This window comes from Leopardus geoffroyi, chromosome E1, assembly GCF_018350155.1.
Source record: "Leopardus geoffroyi isolate Oge1 chromosome E1, O.geoffroyi_Oge1_pat1.0, whole genome shotgun sequence".
Classification (NCBI taxonomy): Eukaryota; Metazoa; Chordata; class Mammalia; order Carnivora; family Felidae; genus Leopardus; species Leopardus geoffroyi.
In genome coordinates, this window is record NC_059330.1 from 17,340,136 (window position 1) to 17,349,060 (window position 8,925).

Genomic DNA, 8,925 nt, shown 5'->3' on the forward strand with positions numbered 1-8,925 from the left:
TGGTGTGAGGCTCAGAGTAACAGCTCCACAAGAACTACATAGAATTGATGCGGTTGGAATGGAATAGATAGAGAGGAAATTCCCCAAGGAATGTAGGGTACCTTTTGCCAGAAGAAGAGGGAGCAGTTATGGACAGACAAAAACAACAGATGTTCACTACAAGTAGAATAGAACTGCTGGTGAGGCCAAACGATATGGCTCTGTGAGGATGCTAGAGTAGAATGTGTTAACCCTTGCTACGGTCAGGTACAAGAAAGCAACCATCACCTAGATACAATGAACTTCCATATCTATGAGGTCTTCTGACCTTTACCATAAGTCTGAGAAATGGACAGGGCACACTCATTTTACAGAATCTATTGTTGAGACTCAGGCAACACTAAGAAGCGCAGCAGAAAGAAACATGGTTCGGGGCGCCTGAGTGGCTCGGTTGGTTAAGCGTCCGACTTTGGCTCAGGTCATGATCTCACAGTCTGTGAGTTCGAGCCCCGTGTCGGGCTCTGTGCTGACCACTCAGAGCCTGGAGCCTGTTTCAGATTCTGTGTCTCCCTCTCTCTCTGCCCCTTCCCTGTTCATGCTCTCTCTCTCTCTGTCTCAAAAATAAATAAACGTTAAAATTAAAAAAAAAAAAAGAAAGAAAGAAAGAAACATGGTTCACAGGACAGGATCAGGTATAAATCTTACATGTACACCAGTTTGGGAGGCAGGTGCCTTCCAGACATTCTCAAAGCCTTAGACAATCCTGAAAATATCTGGCATGTGCAGGAGCCCAGGAGATGCCCATCAGTCAGGCACTTGGTACCAAGGTGACAGCAACTTCCTGGGAACACAGCATATGTATGCATCTTTTCCTAGAGTTCTCTATCACACCAGCCTTTGTAGTTAGCTATTCTTCCACATACTCCCTGATAACAGTTTTTATTCACTCATTCTTTTTTTTAAATGTTGTATTTATTTTTGAGAGAGCTCAAGAAGGGGAGGGGCAGAGAGAGAGAGGGGCAGATGATCTGAAGCAAGCTCTGCGCTGACAGCAGTGAGCCTGATGTGGGGCTTGAACTCCTGAACCATGAGATGATGACATGAGCTGAGGTCAGACACTCAAACAACTGAGCCACCCAGATGCCCCTCATTCTTTTTTTTTAAAGTAAGCTCTATGCTCACCATGAGGCTTGAACTCAGAGACCCAAGGTCAAGAGTCACATGCTCTACCGACTGAGCTAGCCAGGCATCCGTATTCACTCATTCTGATTTCCATCTCCCACACCTAAACCAATTTCTGATATATAGACGACTCACAATAAATGTTTATGGAATACTAAATTGATAAGATAGCAAACATTTATTGGATGTCAATTACATGGATTATACTAGGCTCTGTGGAAATACAGATGAATAAGATACCATTCCCATTCTTGAGATCATCGCCTAATGGAAAAGACCAACACATAAACAGTTCTACGTCATTTACGACTCTTTGGTCCCAAATGGCAGAGAACCAGACCCAAAGTAGTTTAAGAAAAATGAGAATATTTTGGTTCGCACAAGCTAAACAGTCCAGAGTTAAGATTGGCTTCAGGCAGAGTTAGTTCCATGCCCATAAAGGCTCTGATTTCATCTTCAGGTCTTCCACTGTATTGCCTCAACTACCTAGGCCCCCTCATGCAAAGGTGGTTGTGGTAAAATCCACCTAACAAAATTTACCATTTAACCATTTTCTTTCTTCTTTCTTTCTTCCTTCCTCCCTCCCTCCCTCCCTCCCTTCCTTCCTTCCTTCCTTCCTTCCTTCCTTCCTTCCTTCCTTCCTTCCTTCCTTCCTTCCTCAGTAGGCTTCATACCCAGCACAGAGCCCAGCATAGGGCTTGAGCTCATGACCCCGAGATCAAGACCTGAGCTGAGATGAAGAGTCAGACACTTAGCCGACTAAGCCACCCAGGTGTCCCCCATTTTAACCATGTTCAAGTGTACAGTTCAGTGGCATTAAGTATATGCACACTGTCGTGCAACCATCACTGCTCTCTATCTCCAGGACTTTTCTCATCTTCCAAAATGCAAACCCTGTACCTGTTAAACAACGCCTTCCCATCCTACCTTCACCTCCCCAGTCCCTGCTATTCTCCATTGCACTTTCTGTCTCTATGAATTTGACTACTCTAGGAACCTCATACAAGAGGAATCACACAGTGTTTGTCCTTTTATGACTGCCTTATGTCACTTAGCATAATGTCTTCAAGGTTCATCCATGTTGCAGCAGGTGTCAGAATTTCATTCCTTTTTATGGATGCCTAATATTCCGTTGCATGTATATACCATATTTTGCTTAGCCATTTTGTCTGTCAATGAACATTTGGGTTGTTTCCACCTTTGGCTACTGTGAATGCTGCTGCTATGAACATGGGAGTGTCTGAGTCCCTGCTTTCCATGTTTTTATAGAGGTTGAGCTTTTTTTTATTATTATTTACTTAATATTTACTTATTTTTGAGAGAGAGAGAGAGCACAAGCAGGGGAGGGGCAGAGAAAGAGAGAGAGAATCCCAAGCAGGTTCTGCATTGTCAGGGCAGGGTTCAATGCAGGGCTCAATCCCAGGAAGCATGAGATCATGACCTTAGCCGAAATCTAGAGTCAGAGGCTTAACCTACTGAGGCACCCACGTGCCCCAAGGGGGTAATCGTTTTAAGAACAAAATAAATACCAACTTTATTAAAGGCTGTGTTGGGGGCACCTGGGTGGCTCGGTGGGTTGAGCGTCCAACTCTTTTTTTTTTTTTTTTTTTTTTTTTAATATGCTTTTTTTCCTCAGTGCCCTCATCAGCAAGTAACAGCTACATATCTATTAAGAGTCTGGTCAAGACAATCTAGTTTAGTTTTGTTTTTTTAATGTTTTATTTATTTTTGAGACACACACACACACACACACACACACACACACAGTGCGGGAGAGGGGCAGAGACAGAGGGAGACACAGAATGTGAAGCAGGCTCCAGGCTCTGGCCTGGCCTTAAAAAGGCCGATGCAGGACTCGAACTCATGAACTGCAAGATCATGACCTGAGCTGAAGTCAGACACTTAACCGACTGAGCCACCCAGGTGCCCCCAGCGTCCGACTCTTGATCTCAGCTCAGGTCATGATCTCATGGCTCGTGGGCTCCAGCTCAGTGTCCAGCTCTGTGCTGAGCATACAGCCTGCTTGGGATTCTCTCTTTCCCCCTCTCTCTACCCCTCCCCTTCTCATGTGCACACACACATGTGCTCTCTAGCATGTGCTCTCTCTCTCTCTCTCTCTCACCTTCTCTCTAAAAATAATAATAGTAATAACATTTTTTAAGGCTACGTTAAATTCCCATAGTCCCATGCCACTTCTGCTTGGATCATTCCCACTCTACTTCCAAAACAAAGAGTCAGCCCTTACCATTGAGGACAGACACGAATCCAGAGGTTTTCCCGTCACCACCACTGGCCACTACGTTCTGCTTCGGAATTGGATAATGTACCGTGAAAGCTAGCTTTCCTCTCAGATCAGACTCTTTGAATGATAGGAGGAACCTAGGACTGAGCAACTTTGGCTCCCTGGGAGGGAACATGCTGGCTGTGGAAAGCCCATAGTTGTAAATTGTCAGGTGGTGACTGCCTGTGAAACCTGTCACGGCTCTGACAGCCCAGCTGAGAACCTAATTAGCAGTTACAAAGAGAGACAGGAAAAACATGTTGTCAGAGAGCTCCCCGTCTGAAAGAATGAAGTACAGTGTCCTGCCCCGTCATCAACCTCCTTCTTGTTTCAACTGGAGCAAAGCACATTAGTATAATTGACATTACACATGTTTATTATCTGGAACAAAGGAACCATGTCAAACCACAGCCCTGTGTCAGCTGAGTCTTTGGTAATCACAGAAATTGAACAGTGGCATTTGACCTGATTGTATGAGCACTTCCGATCTTCTCAGTGCCAAGGATACTACCAGACCATGCTCACTTTTCTCCTGGAATTTACACAAACTTCAAACAATCCTCCTCCTTTCCTGGAGCGAAGAGGAACAGTGATCCTTTGTTCTCATGAAACCTAGAAAGGGATGATAACTTACCCAAAGTCACACGGCCAATCAGCAACCCGGCATCTTATCTTCCAAGGAAAATAAATTTGTAGCAACCATGCTGTAGTGGCAATGTGAGGAAATCAGCAATCTTCACCAAGAATCCCTAAATTGGGGAAAAGCAACATTAGAGTATTCACATGCCAGTTTTTACCAAATCTTGGTCCTCTACTTTTGCAAAACACTCACTCACACTTCCCACTTGCATCAATTGTATCAGCAGCACCTGAGCAAGGATGCTAAATTTCTCAATGGGAATTTTTTTCCCCCAAAATCTTGAAAATAAAGGACCTGGTACTTATAGCCTCTGGATATGAGAGGAAAGAGAGTTAACACTTACTGGATACAACCGTTACATTCTAGATACTGTGTTTTGCCTCTAATTTAATCTACAAACCAACTGACAAAGTAGATATTACTATATACAACCTCAGATGCCATACCCGGAGCTCAGAGAGGTTAGGTAAACTGCCCAAGATGACACAGCTAGTAAATGATAAAGTGGATTTAAAAAAATTGGGTGGGGGGCGGGCGCCTAGTTGGGCCAGTTGGTAGAGCGTGTGACTCTTGATCTCAGAGTTGTAAATTCGAACCCTCCACAGGGTGTAGAGATTACTTAAAAATAAACAAGTTTAAATTTTTAAAATTAAGTTTGTGTTTTTTGAGAGAGGAGAGGGGCAGAGAGAGAAGGGGCGGGGGGGGGGGGGGACAGGGGTTCCAAAGTGGACACTGTGCTGACATCAGATGCCTCCATGCAGGGCTCAAACTCACAAACTGGGAGATCATGACCTGAGCCAAAGTTGGACACTTAACCAACTGAGCCACCCAGGTGCCCCCCAAATCTTTAAAAATCTTTAAAAAATGTATTTAACAATGGTTTTAATGTTTATTTTTGAGAGGGGGAGGGGCAGAGAGAGAGGGGGACAGAGGATCTGAAGCAGGTTCCGCGCTGACAGCTCGCACCCACAAATGACCTAAGCAGAAGCTGGACGTTCAACCGGCTGAGCCATCCAGGATCCCTACCCTAAAAAAATTTAAATGTATTTATGTATTTTTTAGGACAGAGCTTGGAACCCGCTTCTTCCAGGCTTCAAGGTCTGTGTTCTTTGTAATGCATTATGCTACCTCAGAAGAGAAGAAACTAAAGGGATTCCCAAGAGATAAAGGTGATACAATCAGCCACTCTGAACTTCTAGTGCATCTGACTTTCTTACACATGTATGGTTTAGAATTAAGTACAAGGCATTCAGCAAAACACTCCATCAGGTTCCAAGCCCCTACAGAGAATAGGGACCCCGGGTGGAAATTGGAAGAAAGGAGGGGAAAAGAAGTGGAAGAAGAAAGGAGGAACAGGAAGGGAAGGTTCCTGGGAAATGTAATGGGTAGCTGGAGGTTGTTCTCAGAGGCCTTCCACCTACACCCAAAGAACGGTGCAGAAGCTGATACTCCTTTTTTGCTCCATTCACCATTTATGTTCTCTTCTTCTACAAAAGGATTAGCAGGATGGGCTCAGTGGGAAAGGAGGCCCCTGTGGGATCCTGTTACCAGCCATCTGTGTTCTGTTCTTTACTTTCGAACAAGACGGCTCCAAAACTCTGAACTGGAGAGGGAGTCGGAGCTGTGTACGGATCAGCAGAGCTGTTGCTAACAGCTCTGACGCCTGCAGGATGACTCAACCCTCTGTGCCTGGCGGAGTCAGCTGTGGTCCCCTGGAGCCTCCTACTCTAGGGACAAAATCAGAGATGTGGAGAAGTATCAAGATCCTTGATCTTGGGCAGGAATTCAGGATACAGAGATAGGTAGGGGCTCCTGAGTCTTTATTTAAGCGTTCTAGCTGATGATGGGGGAGGGATTAAAGGCAACAGGAAGTCACAGTCCTTTATATACTTGAGCTGCTCCACAAAAGGAATATACCGTCTGGAGGATAGCAGTCAGCCAAAGCCATATGGCTGTGTCACCAGGAATTCAGCCTAAACAGAATATCACTCACTTCCCTGGTGAATTTTACTCAGGTACAAGCATCTCCCGCTGCTCCCTCACTTGGGAGAAAACCAGACTTCCTGTGCTGACATGATACCATGAATACTGACTGAACTGTTGCTCCCCTGGTTATTCTCCCCTGGTTACTTGTTCAGATCTCTGAGATACAGGCAATTAGGAGGAAGCTACTTGTTCATCATGTCGGGAGTCACCTGGATTTACCCCAGACCAACACAGAGACACCTTGCTCTATCTCCACCTCCAAACAACCCTGGGCTTCCTCAAAGACTTTTCCTTTCAGTTGGCTCCTTATCACTCACTGATAAACAACCCCCAAAGTTTGGCTTCTTGTTGTCATGGCAACCTGGGAGAACAAGCTGAAGCTGCCAATAAAGGCGTTTGCAAGAGCTCCCTAATCTCAGACTCTTTTAAAAACAATAGTAGCGGGGCGCCTGGGTGGCGCAGTCGGTTGGGCGTCCGACTTCAGCCAGGTCACGATCTCGCGGTCCGTGGGTTCGAGCCCCGCGTCGGGCTCTGGGCTGATGGCTCAGAGCCTGGAGCCTGTTTCCGATTCTGTGTCTCCCTCTCTCTCTGCCCCTCCCCCGTTCATGCTCTGTCTCTCTCTGTCCCAAAAATAAATAAACGTTGAAAAAAAAATTAAAAAAAAAAAAAAAACAATAGTAGGAAGTGGGATCACCACTATCTCCCCTCCCCACCACACTACGTACCCAATTGTCACCAATTGGTGACACCAATTGGTCCCTACCGCCAATTGTCAGTTTTATGGAGTGATTTAGTTCTTGCAATAGCTAAGACAGTGGCTGTTTTGCCCCCACGAAAGGTTTTCATATTTTAATGCAATCCTTTCTTTACACACTAGCCCAGTAATCAGAACAACCTACTGGGTATTAGCATCTCTAAGGGTTCATGGTTACAAAATACGACTCCTGTGCTCTTTACTCTATTTTCCTGTGCCTGTAGGAAGTATCTGGGTAGTTGGTATTTCAGGGCTAGAACTGCTGGCTAGTTTCCAACCAACGGTGAGAAGACTCCTGGTGTTCTCATATAATATGGCAAAAGCACTTTGTATAGGAGTGTTCAGATATTCATATTAACTACTATCCCCTGTCCACAAAACCCTTTACCTCAAGGCTATATTGCATAGGAGTTAAGCTCATGGATTCTGGTTCAAAATTCCTGTTCTGAATCCCTTCTCTATCCTCTACCTTCTATGAGGCTTTCTCTGTTTCACTTTCCCCTTCATGAAAGATAAAAATAATAGTATCCACGCCAGAGGGCTTTCATGAGGATTAAATAAATTAAAATATGTGAAGTATTTAGATCAGTACCTGGTTTTGTATATTGAGTGTGTCCCTAGACAGAGTATGTTGGAGAGAAACACGGACAAGCTACCTTGTCCTCAAAGAGCTCACAGGCTGAAATCCACATGGTAAAGATAGACAAACCAATATTTATAGATAACATGACAAGTGCTTATCTAAATGGAGAAAGGAACAGAGAAGGGGGCCAGAAATTCAGCCCTGAAGGATGCCTGGGTTTTCCTAAATCAGAGAAATGGTTTATCAGTTAGGCACTCTGTGTTGCAGAGGACAACTCATTCCATTTATCTCAATAATTTTTTTAAGTTTATTTATTTATTTTGAGAGAGAAAGCATGCATGTGCAAGAGAGGCAGGGACAGACAGAGGAGAGAGAATCCCAAGCAGGCTCTGCGCAGTCAGCATGGAGCCCAATGTAGGGCGCAATCTCACAACTGTGAGATCATGACCTGAGCCGGTATCGAGTCGGTTAAGTGTCCAACTTCAACTCAGGTCATGATCTCGCTGTTCGTGAGTTCAAGTTCCACGTCGGGCTCTGTGCTGACAGCTCAGAGCCTGGAGCCTGCTTCAGATTCTGTCTCTGTCTCTCTCCCCTCCTCCATTTGTGCACTGTCTCTCTCCCTCCCTCTCTTTCTCTCTCAAATATAAACATTTTTTTAAAAATTAAAAAAAAAGGGGGGCGCCTGGGTGGCTCAGTCAGTTAAGCGACCGACTTGAGCTCAGGTCATGATCTCACAGTTCGTGAGTTCGAGCCCCACATTGGGTTCTGTGCTGGCAGCTCAGAGCCTAGAGACTGCTTCAGATTCTGTGTCTCCCTCTCTCTCTGCCCCTCCCTGCTCATGCTCTGTCTCTCAGAAATAAATAAACGTTAAAAAACTAAAAAAAGAAAAGAATTAAAAAAAAATAAAAAAAGAATGGAAATATGGATGTAGCAGTCATGACATTAGGTTTAGAACAGAAAGAAGTATTAATATATTCAAAGAGCATGGAAAAGAGAAATACAGTGGAATTGACTCAACACAATTATTGAGGCATTGTTAAATGTCAGTCAGTATGCCAGGAGTAGGTAACACATCCGTGACCCATGTTCTACAGCATGCTGTGGGAACCCATTGCAGGGCCACCTGAACCAGAGGTGAGGTGCCAAGAAAGCTTTCTTAGAGGAAGGAAACCCAACTTTGGGACGAGAAAGAAGAGTAGAAATAAAAAGGAGTATGGCACAATCCGGAATCTGAAAGTAGCTTAATGGACTTCCAATGAGAGGAGGTAGTAAGCGGCAGGCAGGGACTACATCATTCAGGTCCTAATAATTGTAGTTACCATTTATTGAACATGGACCTGAACACTGTACTATTTTATGTGTAGTAGCTTATGTAATCCTCCCAACAACCCTAGGAGGCAGGAGTAATTATCGCTCACATCTTTTAGATGAGGAAACCAAGTCTCAGTGAGATTTAGTAACTTTCCTCTGATCCCTTACCTAGCAGGTACCCAAGCTTCTAAGTTACACTTCCTTTATGG